The sequence below is a fragment of the Schistocerca nitens genome, chromosome 8 (genome assembly GCF_023898315.1).
Source record: "Schistocerca nitens isolate TAMUIC-IGC-003100 chromosome 8, iqSchNite1.1, whole genome shotgun sequence".
NCBI classification, from domain to species: domain Eukaryota; kingdom Metazoa; phylum Arthropoda; class Insecta; order Orthoptera; family Acrididae; genus Schistocerca; species Schistocerca nitens.
Genome location: NC_064621.1, coordinates 300,078,351 through 300,093,555, shown reverse-complemented (window position 1 = coordinate 300,093,555; position 15,205 = coordinate 300,078,351).

Here is a 15,205-nt window from a genome sequence, read left to right as displayed (position 1 = left end):
CTTTGTTTTAAAATAACAGGACATTTAAGTAGTTAGTCATTGTAGTATATAGTACGTATGTATTGGGTAATGTCCATTTCTTGTGTGCTTATGTGAGTGAAACCTGAAGTGTTAGGATACTTAGTTCAGATTTTATTTCTTTTGTTTACTATGGTTAGATTGCGTAGTCAGAAAGATATCAACATGGATAATGAGCAACAGTTAGTTAATAGTGATACCGAGTTAGAAAATGGGACACAAAGTAATGTTAGTGACGTAGCTCAGGAAGTACAATGTGAGAATCTGGGGGCAGAAGGGCAAGAAATGTTGCCACTGCCACCCAGTGATTCAGTTGATAGCGTAAATAGTGAGCCATCCGCAAGCACTGGGCACGGACCAGAGAGTGGTGTGATGTCAGAAGTGCAATCATTAAAAGATATGTTTGAGCGCATGATCACTTTCCAAGCTGAATTTGTACAAATGCAAGCAGAGCGTGATAAAGAACGTGATGCCGAACAAGCAAAGCGTGACCAGAGATTGGTAGCTGAATTTGCATGTAAACAAGCAGAGCGTGATAAAGAACGTGATGCCAAACAAGCAGAGCGTGACCGACGCATGCATGAGAGGGACTTGCAGTTGATGCAAGCTTTAGAAGTTATGCAAAGTGACATTGTTAACTTGAAACAAAAATATGAAACCATGCCCAAAACGGTGCAAGCATTAAGCGAAGGACTAAATAGTATTCAAATGGCTAATGCCAATATCGTAGAGGAAGTCAGTGTCCTGACTAATAGGGTCGAACAACTAGAACTTAACACAACCCACGTAATTGAGAACAAAGTGATCGAACATGTGCACAAAGTAGAACGTAACTTCATAAAGGAATTAGATGAGAAAGTGCACGCCGCAATTGAGGCCAGAGAGATGGATTATACTGCGGATGTGCAAGATCTTAAAAAGATAGTGCAAAAGGACATTCCGCTGTGGCAGCGGAGTGTGGACCGCCGTCTTGCCGAAATGGAGCTGAGTTTGCGGCAAGACGATGCGCTGGCGTATGTCACGCCAGCCAAGTCCAACAATGATAGGCATATAAATACAGCAGTACACAATTGTGACTGCAAGACAGGACAGGCAACCGATGTAAGCGGAACAAATAAATGTCATTCCAAAGTAGTGATTGAAGAAAGTCTGATTAGGAACCGACAGTTTCAGATCTTTACAACGGAGAAGAAATCTGTTCACCCTGTAGTGTTTATCAAGGGATTTAGAAACATTTTGCCTAGCGTTTGGAGTCATACCCAGAAAATACAGTTTGTTATGTCTTACATACAGGGAGATGCTGCGTTATGGGCAACCGAAGCAGCTGACAGTTGCGATACATATGAGCAATTCGAAAAGGCATTCTTGGCCAAATATTGGTCAACATGTATTCAGGAGAGATTACGGAAGGAAGTATATAATCCAGAGCCGTATTCTCCACGATTAGGCAATTTGCGAAAATATTTTGAGAAGTACATTAATAAGACCCGTTACTGGGACGAACAGATTTCATCTCGGGATTTGATCAGACTTTTGAAATCACACTTGCCGATAGATGTAAAGGAAAAGCTTATACACGTGCCCGAAAATGATATGGAACATTTCTTGTCTATTCTGGACGCAATTGACCTGATTCAGGAGGACATTAAGGCGGCCTCTGAACAGATTAGAAGTAACGGAAATAGTTATAGAAATGGTAGAAATAACACGCCTCTAACCAGTAATAGAAACGGCGGAGGTAATAATAGGAGACAAGGGTATACACAAAACGGAAATAGAGATAGAGACCGGAACGGAAATAGACCACCGGGGAATAATGATAGGAAAAGGAGGTTCGATGACCGGTATGAAACAGGCCCACCAAGCAGTCATAGATGGAAAAATGCCAGGGGGCCGTACAACACTAATACTTATAATGATGCAAACCGAACTTGGCCACAGAACCAGAGGCCCAGTCCGGACCGGCAAAACAGTGATAGATATGACAATAACCGACCGCCACCACAAAATGCGCCAATTGCGCAGCCGTGGCGGCCGACGCAACACAACGTGCACATAGTGGAGGTCAATGACACAGAGCAGCCACGCCCATCCACTAGCAATAATTCAACAAACTAGATGCGGCCGAGATACGCTCTCCATCGTCGGCTACGGTTTGGAGTGAGAGCAGCCCGACACAAAACAAAACACCGAAAACAATCTGTATCCTTAGGTATAATGACGGGGTACAGATGGGAGATGAATTAATAACCGAACCATCCACGTGCATAAAGGAACACAAGGACAATGTACAAGTGATAATAGAAGTTAAAATTAACAATATTGATGTGCAAGGGGTCATAGATACAGGTGCTACTGTTAGTGTTATGAGTATGGACTTATTCAAGGTACTGGGGAAGGAAAGGCGTATGCTGACTTTTCCCGTGAATAATTGTAGAGTCACTGGAGCCATAAGTGCACAGCGACAAATAATTAAGCTCCAAGTGCGGGTAGAGATGTATATAGGGGAAGAAGCCATAACGAGCTCATTCCTGGTAGTAAAGGGTTTAAAGGTAGCCTGCATTTTGGGGGTAGATTTTTTGAGAGAGAGGGACGCAATAATAGACCTTTCTCGGGGAAAATTAAGTTTGATGAATGCTGGTAGGAGAATAGAATTTTCCATGCTTAGATCTGAAGAGGTACCTGTACCTAATTGTAACGCCATAAATATAAAATGTAGGAATCAATCGATACTACAATTAGACAATTATTGTCCAGGGCAGAATCTCTATTATCCTGACGTACAAGGTGATCAATCAAAGGCGAATATGGATATATTAGTGAACAAAGTATCACAGTCCGAAAATTTAAATTCAATTCAACAGAAGGAAAGTTTAGTAGAGAGAGTATTTGGAGAGTTAAATAAATTTTGCAGGTTATACATTGCATATAAGCACACAAGGTGGCCAGATATGATACATAAGTTTGTCGAAATTCACAACGCAACCCCGCATGCTTCTACGGGGTATCCACCAAATGAGATATTAATGAATAATAATCGAGCTCTGAACGAGTGGCTGGCACCCTTGCCTAAGGTCCCAGTCATTCCTGAGCCTAAGGAAGAGAAGATAAGAAAAGCGGGATGCAACCTTACCAGGTGCGCCCAGAAAAGGACGGAAAAATATAATCGACATGTAACGAATAACCAAACATTTAATGTTGGGGACTTGGTGCTCTTACGCAATCATCCTAAGTCCTCGGCATCTTTGAAACAGAATAGCAAGTGGCAATTGGTGTATAATGGACCTTTTAGAGTAGTAAGTGTGCCACATGAGTGTAGCTATCTCTTAGGGAGAGTACGGGGACTGTATCCGCGTAAGGATGTAAAAGCATTCCTACAGTAAAAGACTAATAGTCCTATGCGGACACCGTTCCTTTGTAAACAATGAACATTAATAAGGTGTACTAGTGTAGGAGTGTATAGTTATAAGAATATGATTGACTTTTTTCATGTGTGTGGATATTTGTGTTATGTACTCTTTTAATTTGTGTTTAATTTGAGATATTTCTTGGCACAATCCTTTATATTATGTGTATCTATGTGTAGCTGTCAGATTGACAGATCTGAACCCGGAACAATATTAGTAATATAAGGCCCTGAGAACTTTATTATCTCACTAGTGTTATCACAAAATAATGCACCCAGTAGTGACCCGAGAGCACCACGGGAGGCAACCTTGTTGTAAATTTATGTAGCGTAAAGAAACTCACAAAGAAGCTTCAATTGAAGCATGTACAGATTCAATCAATAAGAAAGAGCTAGCCAGATACGGTCCAAGTAAATTTTCGCCTACAGAGACTTCACTGTGGTTACGTAGGACGTTGATTGTATGTACGTAAATCTTACACTCTGGTAAAAGGTTACGAATGTGCTGTTGCAAACAAATTCAGCAGCGGACATTGTAAATAGAAATAAATAAACTTTAACAAAAGTGTAGTATTGTGCGGCAGAAACAGACAGTGACAGTCACTGATAAAGAACTAGCACAACACGAACAGTGAACCGATAACGGACGGTGGATAAACCTAGTGTCAAATTTTAACTTTTTGTATGTAAAGGGACGCTAGGAAGGAGCGGGTGACTAATGACAAGTCATGACGGTGGAAAATATTGTGTGCCCATAAAAGTGTACTGTGACAATGAAACCTTGTGCGAACCAGACTAGTGAAGGCCTACTGAGTAATAACTACCACTAATTGTGTGCGTTCTTTCCCACAGCAGGAAATACGGATAGTATACTGTTTGTGAACTTGTTGCATGTTTCCTGGAGCACCGCAAGAAGACGTCGCACGGGCGAGCTGGTATCCAACGCGTTCGGCTATAGCAGCTATGCAGCGGCCACAGCAGCCCGTAGCAGACCAGACAGCCACGCCCGTACGCGCCGTAGCTGTCAACGATGGGGCGGTGACCTACACGAAGTCAGCGCGCCGCGCCGAGCGCCGCACCCCACCGCTCATCAAATACATTATTGGCTTTTGAAATGTTTACATAAACTGAATAACATATTAATGACTTCATTTTGATAAACATTGAACATGTACTATGTACGTCCGTAATTGATATATCCTAGGACAAGTGACCTTGTAGTGTATCACAAGAAAAATAGTGATATTGTGTAATTGTGTAAACCCGTTTGTGACAAACTGCAAAAATACTTCAAATGAAAAACTGTTTATATGGACTATAAACCAACTGGGATGGCTGGGCTCCGGCACAGTTTTGTCCAGGTTTCCTGATTGCCTACGCCCAAATGGGGGAGCCATGTACTTATATAATCCTGGGGCTAATTACAAGAGCCATTCCATAAAACATACAGAGGTGTAAAGAACGTTACTGGCACCATTGTGTCAAAGTGTAAAACCTCTTTGCCAAATGCTGCCAGGGGGCAATGTAACGTTCCCTGGCATTTTCACAATTTATTTGTAACATATACGCCGATCTGGGCAAGTTATATATATATATATATATATATATATATATATATATATATATATATATATATATATATATATATATATATATATATATCTTAATATTACTGAATGTGGTATGAAATATGTTTGTTATTTTTATTATATTTTTTGTAACATTTCTCTGTATTAGGATAGGAAATTTCTATATTTATTATGTGAATGTAAAAGTGTCAGTATTTGCGGTATCAGCGATATTTGCTAGAAATCGATTTACAAAGAAATGTTAATAATCGTAATAGTCGTGCCGTTGTTTATCTTTGGCATGTGGAGACTCTCTGTCGTTGTATGGACAGAGCAGCTAGTTGTGTGGACAGAGCCGCTAGAGTGAGGAAGGGTCAGGTGTGGACAGAGCAGCTAGTTGTGTGGACAGAGCCGCTAGAGTGAGGAAGGGTCAGTTGTGAGGACAGAGCCGCTAGAGTGAGGAAGGGTCAGTTGTGGACAGAGCAGCTGAAGTGAGGAAGAAGTGAGGAAGTGTTAATCCTTGATCGCTCTAGCAGACGCGATGTGCAGCTACGCTCGCGCCCATTAGACGCGCCTGATTCATTAACCCGCATTGTGGGCACTAAAGGTTGTGTATGCATCGTGGTTATCCAGCAGAGTTAAGATGTACTTCTTTTGTATCTGTCGGGACTTTGCCGCCTTTAATCAAAGCGTACGAATTAATGTGAGTTGACTTGTTGTTTGGGCTAAATATATTAGTATTCATTAAAAGTGTGAATTATTTATGTAAATGAGCATGCCTACGTCATCTATAAATCACATGCGTAATGTAGTAGGTTTGATCAGTGATAAATGTCGGCTTGGCAATAATTAAGACATTTTCTGTTAATTAAAATATTCTTGTGTTCTATGGCTAGTGCCGGGATAAAAGTCAGTAAAAATATTTCACAAAAAGAAAAACCCACTGCATTCTGGAAAGTGTATGCCAAGGCCGAATGATTTAAGAGACTCAGTTCTTATCCAGATAGTACTATCCAATTAATATGAGTGCACGTAATAATTTCCTTTAAATGTACGTAATCCTTAAGAAAGTAAAATTTGTTTTTTTATTACCACACGTAATGAAGAGAGTGGTTCTACAACAAAGTTCGCACTAAGGCAAATTAACTTTTAAGCAAGAAATAAAATTATTATTTCCTTTTTTATTTCTACGAAATTTCAAATCATTCATTCCAGTAATTTCGTTAAAATGGCACCCAGCGTGGGGCCCGATTCAATTTTAAGAGAATATCGTTAAAACTTTTAGCTTTGTAAAAGTCCTGCCTGTGTTTTGAGTGAGTGGGACAATATATTTTTTTGTGAACGTTAATCACAACTTCACAGTCATCGTTAACCTAAGTCACTAGTACCTGGAACAGTACCCATGTCCTGTATTCAAAGTGTCCCAGTATGAATGCTGAGGACAATGGCTTTGTTAGAGCGTAAAACTAATTTTTTTCTTGAATTTGAAATCTCATAGTGTAACTAACTAATTGGAGTAACTAACGTTTGAGCAACAAAGTAACGATGAACTTTGAATTTAACATTTAAAAGAAGTGTTGAAACCATTTAATCAGGCAAATAATAGTAAATTTTACTTCTTATCTCACCATATTTATTAATTTCCTGTGATTTTAGTATTTCTCTTTACCGATGTCTTGACCGTCGTATTCCAGCGTCATCATGTTGTAACAGTAAAGATTATAGTGAGATTACGCTGTGTCATTATCATTGCATCACTTCTTATTGTGATCCATTCAGTTTTCATTCTGTTTATCATTATTTCAATTAATCCGAAGGTTTAAGTATGAACTTTGACTTGACTAAACATTTTCTGATCCCCTGGAATTTATACACAAGTAATGGCTGACGCCATCAATAAATGTGTAACTGATTGTTATGTGAACTTAATTCTGATCATAATCAGTTGATTTCAGAAATAAATTGTCTGCTTTAGAACTGGCGACAGAACTAGTTTCATTACATTAGTGTAATTTCACGAAAATATCAATTTTTATCAATGATGAATCCGCATACTCAACCCATAAGGGATAGTTAAGTGAAAACGAGACAGAGGAAAGAAAAGTAAGTAAATTGTTTATTATTTCAAAAGCAATCACCAATGATTTCGTGGAAAAATTTTTGCGGTTGCCTACGGAACCATGATTGTAGATGGCGTGCTCTTTTACGTGCGAAATGCGAGGGTTTGCTCAAAGGAATGCCTCCGAATTTTTTTAGAAAGATTCTTAAAAAGTTTTAAATAAAACAACCTTTATTGATATTCTACGTCTGTATTCTTCATGTTTACACTCTGTTTTCTCAATATGTTCACCCTGACAACGAACAAATATCTGTCAATGAGAGATCAGTTTTTTATACTGTCATTGCTGAATGTTTGACTTCGTCCGCATAGCCCATAGAGTAAATATCTCTGGAGTGAGCATTGCGTTCTGCGCATGTTGTCAACATTAAACCAGGATTGTCACGTGTTTTCGGGACTTCGCTGTGCGTGTGTGCTTTCTGCTGCGTTTGAAGTTTATAATATCAAGAGTTTTTGTTGTGTTTCACCGTTTGTTGATAGTGTAATACCGAGGGGAATTACTGTTGTTGCCACGGATGCAAAGAAAAATATGTGAAAGGAGGGATAGTAACTTTTCATGGGTACATACCATGTAGCTCTAATTATAGTAATCATATTAGTAAGCGACACTGTATATGTTTAAAAATTTCGAGACGCCTTATAATTAAGGCTTTATTCTGTAGACCTATTTTTCTACGATTTTATGACTACAAAACAGATATTACGGCTCGTACAAAAGCTTACAAACAACCGCTTCCTCTCGTAAATTTGCTAGTGGAACAGGAAAGGGAAAGGTTAGTTGTTTCAGTAAATACTATCCTCCATGCATTTATCAGTGACTTGTCGATTATGTATATAGATTACTCAGTCTACTATTTATTTAATAAACTGGAGGCAAGTACTTAAAATGCGTTAAACAAATACCTCAAAGTGCCACCAGTACGAAAAATTGTGCTTTAGGTCGCAAAAACGACTATCACTGCAGAAATGTATGTCAGGCTCTGTAATACTATACAGTGTCGTATCATTGCGAAAACTACCAAAAGTCGAGTGCATCTGAACTATGACACCTATCGCAAAGAAGCAGAATGTAATATCACTTGCCCTTAAAAGTTACGTAGCTGGTTTATTCCCGGTATCAAATGGATACTGTTAAAATGTCTGCGCAACATATATAAATAATCCACGACACGTACGAAAAGAATCCGTCTGTACTAGGAATGTAGTGACATTCTAAATATACAGGGCGCTATACGGACAAACACACGATGTCCCGAGATCACGTGACCAGGCCGGCAATGTATGTTGACAACACAAAATCTGTTCTGTGCATGTGAATGCTCACTCCAGAGATCTTTACTCTATGGCGGAGCCACAACTTCATCTCTGCCGTTGACGGAGCTACAATTTCACCTCTTCTTACATCGCTTCATCATTATCAAAGTGAAGTCCTCGAAGACGTAATTTGTTTTGGAGGCAGATGAAAATCGAATGGGACCAAATCGGGACTGTTGATTGATGACGATGAACCCAAGGTATCGAATTATTGCAGATGTCGCAGAGGTAGACTCTGTTCATCATAAGAATAAACTTGATGTAAACAAATACTATCGCAATGATTGGTCAGAAGGCGTAGCACACGTACACTGGTGTTATTGCGCTCTTGGAAGTAGGTCCTACTTATGTATTGGATACATTATTGCTGAGTTACATTAAATGAAACTTTACTGTATTCAAATGTATTAGTAGCCGTTAACATTTTTCTTAATCACACTGTAGTTATGTAGTTTTTATTTCAAAAATCGTGTACAGTCACAGCCTTTGCAGCGTTGTGCTCTGATGGTCGCGCTGTTAATACGCAGTATGGAAATGGCTGAGGCTGCTTCCTGATCCGTAGTGAGACACGCGTGTGGAACACGGTTAGAAAGTTGTTTGTTTGTCATAAATTTACAAATAATCGGCATTGAAGTTTTCCGAGCCACTGTATTAGATACAGGTGTAACCCAATTACTCATTCGTGTATAGCGGAATCAGCAGCGTCGTAGCATGATAACTCATTGCTGGGAATGGTTCACTGGATCAAGCGTAGCCTGCGTTAATGTTTTTTCTCGTTCAATCTAAATTACCTACTACTACTACTACTACTACGTGATCAGGCCCAGTGGACCGCACGCATCTACAAGTTTCCTCCTCCACTGTATTCTGTCCATTGCTGCTATCCGCCATTCGTCCACATCTATTGACATTTGTTTTAAATCTTCATGGAGTCCATCCCTCCAACGCTTCTTGGGTCTCCCTGGCGGTCTCTTTCCTGTAGGTGTGAAATCCAGGAGCTTCCGAGGCCATCTGTGATCCTCCATCCGGGCCACATGGCCGGCCCACTGCATTCGTTTGGCTTTGACAGATCCTGCTATGTTGGGCTGCTGGTATAGTTCCTCAAGCTCTTGGTTGTATCTGATCCTCCATTCCCCTGTATCTGCATCCAGAACCGGGCCGAAGATCTTCCGAAGCACTTTTCTCTCAAAGACCAGGAGCTTATGGAAGTCCTGTTTCCGGATACTCCATGTCTCACAGCCATATAGAACAACAGGCTGGATCAGGGTTTTGTACAGTCGAATCTTGAACTGTCTGGAGAGAGATTTGGACCGAAGCAGTTGTGCTAGGCTGTGGTAAGATCGGTTTCCTGCTTGTATTCTGGCATTGATCTCTGCTTCACATGACGAGTTCTCAGTGAAAAGTGCCCCTAGGTATTTGAATTCTTGCACTCTCTTGTAGGCATGGTCCCCAACCTGCAGTGATTGTAGATGATCAGCAGTCTGACAATGACCACGCATCATGACGAGGTACTCTGTCTTAGCTTCGTTTATGTTTAGCCCAAATTTGCTGGCAGCCTCCTTTAGTGCTTTGGTCATTTGCTCCAACTCCTCTTCCGACCTAGAGAGTAAACAGATGTCGTCTGCATAGGCTAAGTATGCCAGTCTCTTTCCTTCGATTTCAATCCCTTCGTTCTCTTGGAAGGTCTCGCGTATGATCTTCTCGAGGGCAAAGTTGAACAGGATAGGGGACAACCCATCTCCTTGCCTGAGTCCTGTCACAATTTCAAATTCCTCAGTTACGCGATTTCCCATCTTCACCTTTGCATGTGTTTCGTTCAGACAGATCTTTATCAGATTGATGAGTTTCTCTGCTATGCCAAACTCCCTTAAACAGTTGAGCAGGCTCTTGCGATGTATGCAATCATAGGCCTTCTTAAAATCAACGAATAAAATATGCAAATCTTTACCATATTCACCCAGTTTCTCAGTGAGCTGCCGGAGACTGAAGATGTGATCTACTGTTGACCGTCCTGGCCGGAAACCTCCCTGGTACTCCCCAATCACCGATTCTGCCACTGGCTGAATTCTATGTATGAGGCAATTGGACAGGATCTTATAGCAGACGTTAAGCAGGACGATTCCTCGATAGTTGTCACATTTCAGTTTGTCGCCCTTCTTATGTATTGGACAGATCAGAGCTATTTTCCATTCTCCTGGTAGTTCTTCTTTGGTCCATATTGCCTGTATCAGTCGGTGTATTTTTTCTGCAAGTTTCTCTCCTCCTGCCAGGATCATTTCAGCCTGTATTCCATCTTGACCTGGACTCTTATTCTGTTTAAGGTGTCTGATTCTGGTTTTTATCTCATCCAGGGTAGGTGGGGGATAGTCTGCATTGGCTGTAATTGGGTACTGGAAATCAAACTGCAGTTCGGGTTCATCACAATTTAGCAGCTGTCGAAAGTACTCTTTCCATCTCTCAGCTATGTCCCTATCTAAATTACCTACATCTCGTAATTGTAAAATTTATCATCTTTTTTTATGAATAATGCACGTCTTCTTGTTTTTAATTACATACTGCACACGAAACTCCTGTTTTCGTTTCAAAAATAAATTCTCAATTTTCGATATTTTATGAAAGACTGTTAATAAAGATTGCTTAAATTAAGAAAACATAACAATTTAATTTTTTTTGGACTATATCCATTTCTTTATACCACAGATGTAAATGTGTCGTAGAAACATGACAAACAATTATTTTCACAGCATCGAGCACACTAGGCAAATGCATTTTTACATTTGACACTGTACCATTACAATATGAACCCAAAAGAACTGATCCGGAGCCAAGTTAAGGGATTTGGCCCGCGAAATAACAAGACTGTTAAGCTGCCAGACGTACTGGAACTAACGCACGCAAATTTTCCACATGACACTGCCGAACTTTGGCGGAAAATTGAACGCCACGTCATAAAAGAAGAGGAGAAAATGCGGCGCCTGGATGGCTTAATGGATTCTGTTGTTGATCGACGTGGCAGATGACAGTTCCAGTACTGAAATGTATTTCTTGGACTCGGATAAGGAAGGAGATTACCAGACGACTGACTGTAATTAATACCTTCAGTGGATTCAGTATTCAACAGTACCTGAAATCCGTGCCGTATGCTTTTGCATCACTCATAGCTCGCTCAGAAAAATTACCCTGTGTTTAAGTTAGGAGTTTGTATCACTCTTGTTTGTAATAAGAATTCTATGTCGGGTTAGAACGAGAGCATTTTATGCTTTCCGTCTGGTCACCTAAGAAGCGCGCGGTAGTGCTGGAGTTTTACCGAATATTATTTCGTTCTCTTTAAAAATTAAATTACATTCGAAGCTATATTGTTCCTCTGACTTGTCTCTTTTTACGTCTGAACTGCAACTGCTCAAGTCATTGCAGACTAGCTGGACCGCTGGTTGGCTAGTGCTGTCCAAGTTTAATGCGCCAGTAAAGCTGTTGTCCCGCACATTATCGCTCAGTCTGTGTGCGTGTAACACAGAATAAAACGTATCCTTATGATCGTACGTGACTGTACTTGTCACAACTTCGCTTCCGCTCCACGTGAAACGAAATCCAATGAGATTAAAGCAAACGTGGAAGAATACATAGCGTAATGTTTACATCAGGTTTATTCTTACGATGAACAGAGTATAGTGCCTGATACGACATTGTCATGCTGAAGGAGAGGTTGCTTCTTGTGTGAAAGAACTCTTCTGTGATTAGGATTTCCATCACAGCTCGCTGTTTCTCATGCACCGACATGGTTACGATACACACCGCCATGTTACACGCTATAATTTGGAGCCCTCTAGTGGCAATTGCGTCAGCAAAGCGGCTATTTTTTTCTTTATTGTGGGGTAGGCTGGCAGCAGCTTTTGCGCTGCTCTTCAGCCGAAAGACATGGAACGAACAATAGAAGACATTTAAAAATAACATAAAGGAGAAAACATGGTGTACATAGATATAAAAAAGGTGGAACATCATGGAAGACAATAGACAAAAAAGGGGCGCCTGTAAAATGGAGATAAAAACCGTAAAAAAGTAGTGCACACAAAAAGCCACACACTGGGACAATTGAAAGAACACAAGGCGCAGTATGATCGGAGCATAAAAGTATCGACGGGTGACGTAGCACATAACAATCACTGACAGTAACACTAAGTACATGGCCAGCACACAATTAAAATCACACCTCTCGATGCACAGGAGAACAGCACTAAACACAACACTAATGTGGCACACTGACAATGATCAAAACGGAGTATCTGCCAGGTACAAGGAGATGAGGGAGAAGGGAAGAAGGGTGGGAGGGGAAGAGAGGGAGGGGAGATGGGCAGGGGGCGCGCTGAAGAGGGCCAGGTAGGGAGGGACGTGGGAGGGAAAGAGGCGATGATGGGGTACAGGGTCTTGGGGGAGGGGGGAGGAGGAAAATCCGCTCTGGTAGAGGGAGGGGAGAGGAAAAAGGGGGCCCTGGGGTGGGGGGAACAAGGCCAGGTTATAGTTAGAAGGAAGGGTATATGTCACGGAAAAGTTCATCATCCGGGAGGGGGAGTCACTGGAAATTGCACTGATAAAGGAGATGGAGCATGTGGAGGTGGAGAGAGGGAGTGATACAACGATAGAGGTGCGGCAATGGGCGAGGGGTGGAGAGGAAGGAGGAAACCAGGGGATGGGGGGTGGGGGTCAAGCCTGCAGGCAATGTGAAGAATGCGAAGATGTTGGAGGAACAGGAGGAGGTGGGGGAAGGGGATGAGTTCATACAGGAGCCGTGTGGGGGAAGGAAGGCGGATATGGAAGGCAAGGCGGAGCGCATGGCATTCGAAGATTTGGAGGGCCTTGTAAAAGCGGGTGGGTGTGGAGATCCAGGCAACACCAGCATAACAGAGGATAGGACGGATGAGGGATTTATAGGTTTGGAGGAATGTGGAAGGATGCAATCCCCATGTCCAGCCAGACAGGAGGCGGAGGTGAGAATAGGCTTTCTGCTGGATGCTATGGAGGTGAGGGATCCAGGTCAGGTGACAGTCGAGGGTGAGGCCAAGGTATCTCAGGTTGGGGGTGAGCTGGATGGGACGGCATAAAGGGTGAGGTAGAAATCAAGGAGACGGAAGGAGCGGATGGTGCAGCTTATGATGATTGCCTGGGTTTTGGAGGGTGTGAGATGGAGGAACCACTGGTTACACCAAGTGGTGAACTGGTTAAGGTGGGTTTGGAGGGTGCGTTGGGACCGTTGAAGGGTAGAAGCGGGAAAGTCGACCGAGTAATATGATGATATGTACCTCAAACGATATTGGGAACAGAATAAAAAATTCGGATGTATTACTTTTCTGCACGCCCTGGTAAATCGACAGCCACGAATATCTTTGCTCAGGGCTCCAGAAATATGGAAAATGCGTGGGGAGTGATCGGAACTGTAGGGAGCATGTGTAAGGGCTTCCCAGCGAATCTTCTGCTGCGTAGTCGTCGAAACAAACTTTGCAACATGTGGGCTCAGTAGCACATTGACCGTCCACGTAGACGATTTGCAAAAATTGAAGCGTAGCATCAAGTCCAAACGCCCAAGAATGTTGACAGGTGGCATCATTCTGTTGCAGGATAATCCCCACAAGTTGCCTAGGTTGTTTCGAGTACGCTTCAGGAGTTTCGCTGGGAAGTCCTTACACATCCTCCATACAGTTTCGATCACTCCCCATACGTTTTCCGTATTTTTGGAGTCCTGAGCAAAGACATTTGTGCCCATCGATTTGCTTTGGACGAAGGGGTGCACACCTGGGTACCATCATAGTTTCGTAGGCAACAACAAACATTTTTGAATCAAGGTGTTGTGAGACAAGATGGTCAATGCCTTGACCGCCTTCTCTCACATTGGGATAAATGTCGTAAGTTACGGTGATTGCTTTTGAAACAATAAACAGTTTACTTAATTTTTAATTTTAATACCTTGCGCTAAATCTTTATTAGGAAAATGGAAGCCTATTCAGCTGTCGTTTTGGTGATTAGTTGCACCCTTTTCCATATAGTGTTAATTAGATTACTTTGGAATCGATGTCTTTTCGTAATCATAGTCAATTAAAGCGTGTATTGGACGAAGTGAAAATGTTGCAAATGGTTCTGTTACGACCACACCCACGAGTGGCGTTTAGTAAGTAATGCCACAGCTTTTTTTTTTTTTTAAAAAAAAAGGAAACAGGTTTGTTTTATTCAGGTCTCCAATGCGGAATATTGAAAGATGGCTACACTGAGTCACAGCGCCAGAGATTGCGCCAAAGATTAATATTCCGCCTCCTCCACTGGACGCAGTAATAGTTCAGACGATGTCGAGAGCAGTCGTTCTGTTGGGCGAGAGAGTAGACGATCTGAGTGTTAACTGAAATGTGGTACTGTTCGGTTGGTGTAATGTATAGATGGAAGAAGATGCAATTGTCAGAATATACACTCCTGGAAATGGAGAAAAGAACACATTGACACCGGTGTGTCACACCCACCATACTTGCTCCGGACACTGCGAGAGGGCTGTACAGGCAATGATCACACGCACGGCACAGCGGACACACCAGGAACCGCGGTGTTGGCCGTCGAATGGCGCTAGCTGCGCAGCATTTGTGCACCGCCGCCGTCAGTGTCAGCCAGTTTGCCGTGGCATACGGAGCTCCATCGCAGTCTTTAACACTGGTAGCATGCCGCGACAGCGTGGACGTGAACCGTATGTGCAGTTGACGGACTTTGAGCGAGGGCGTATAGTGGGCATGCGCGAGGCCGGGTGGA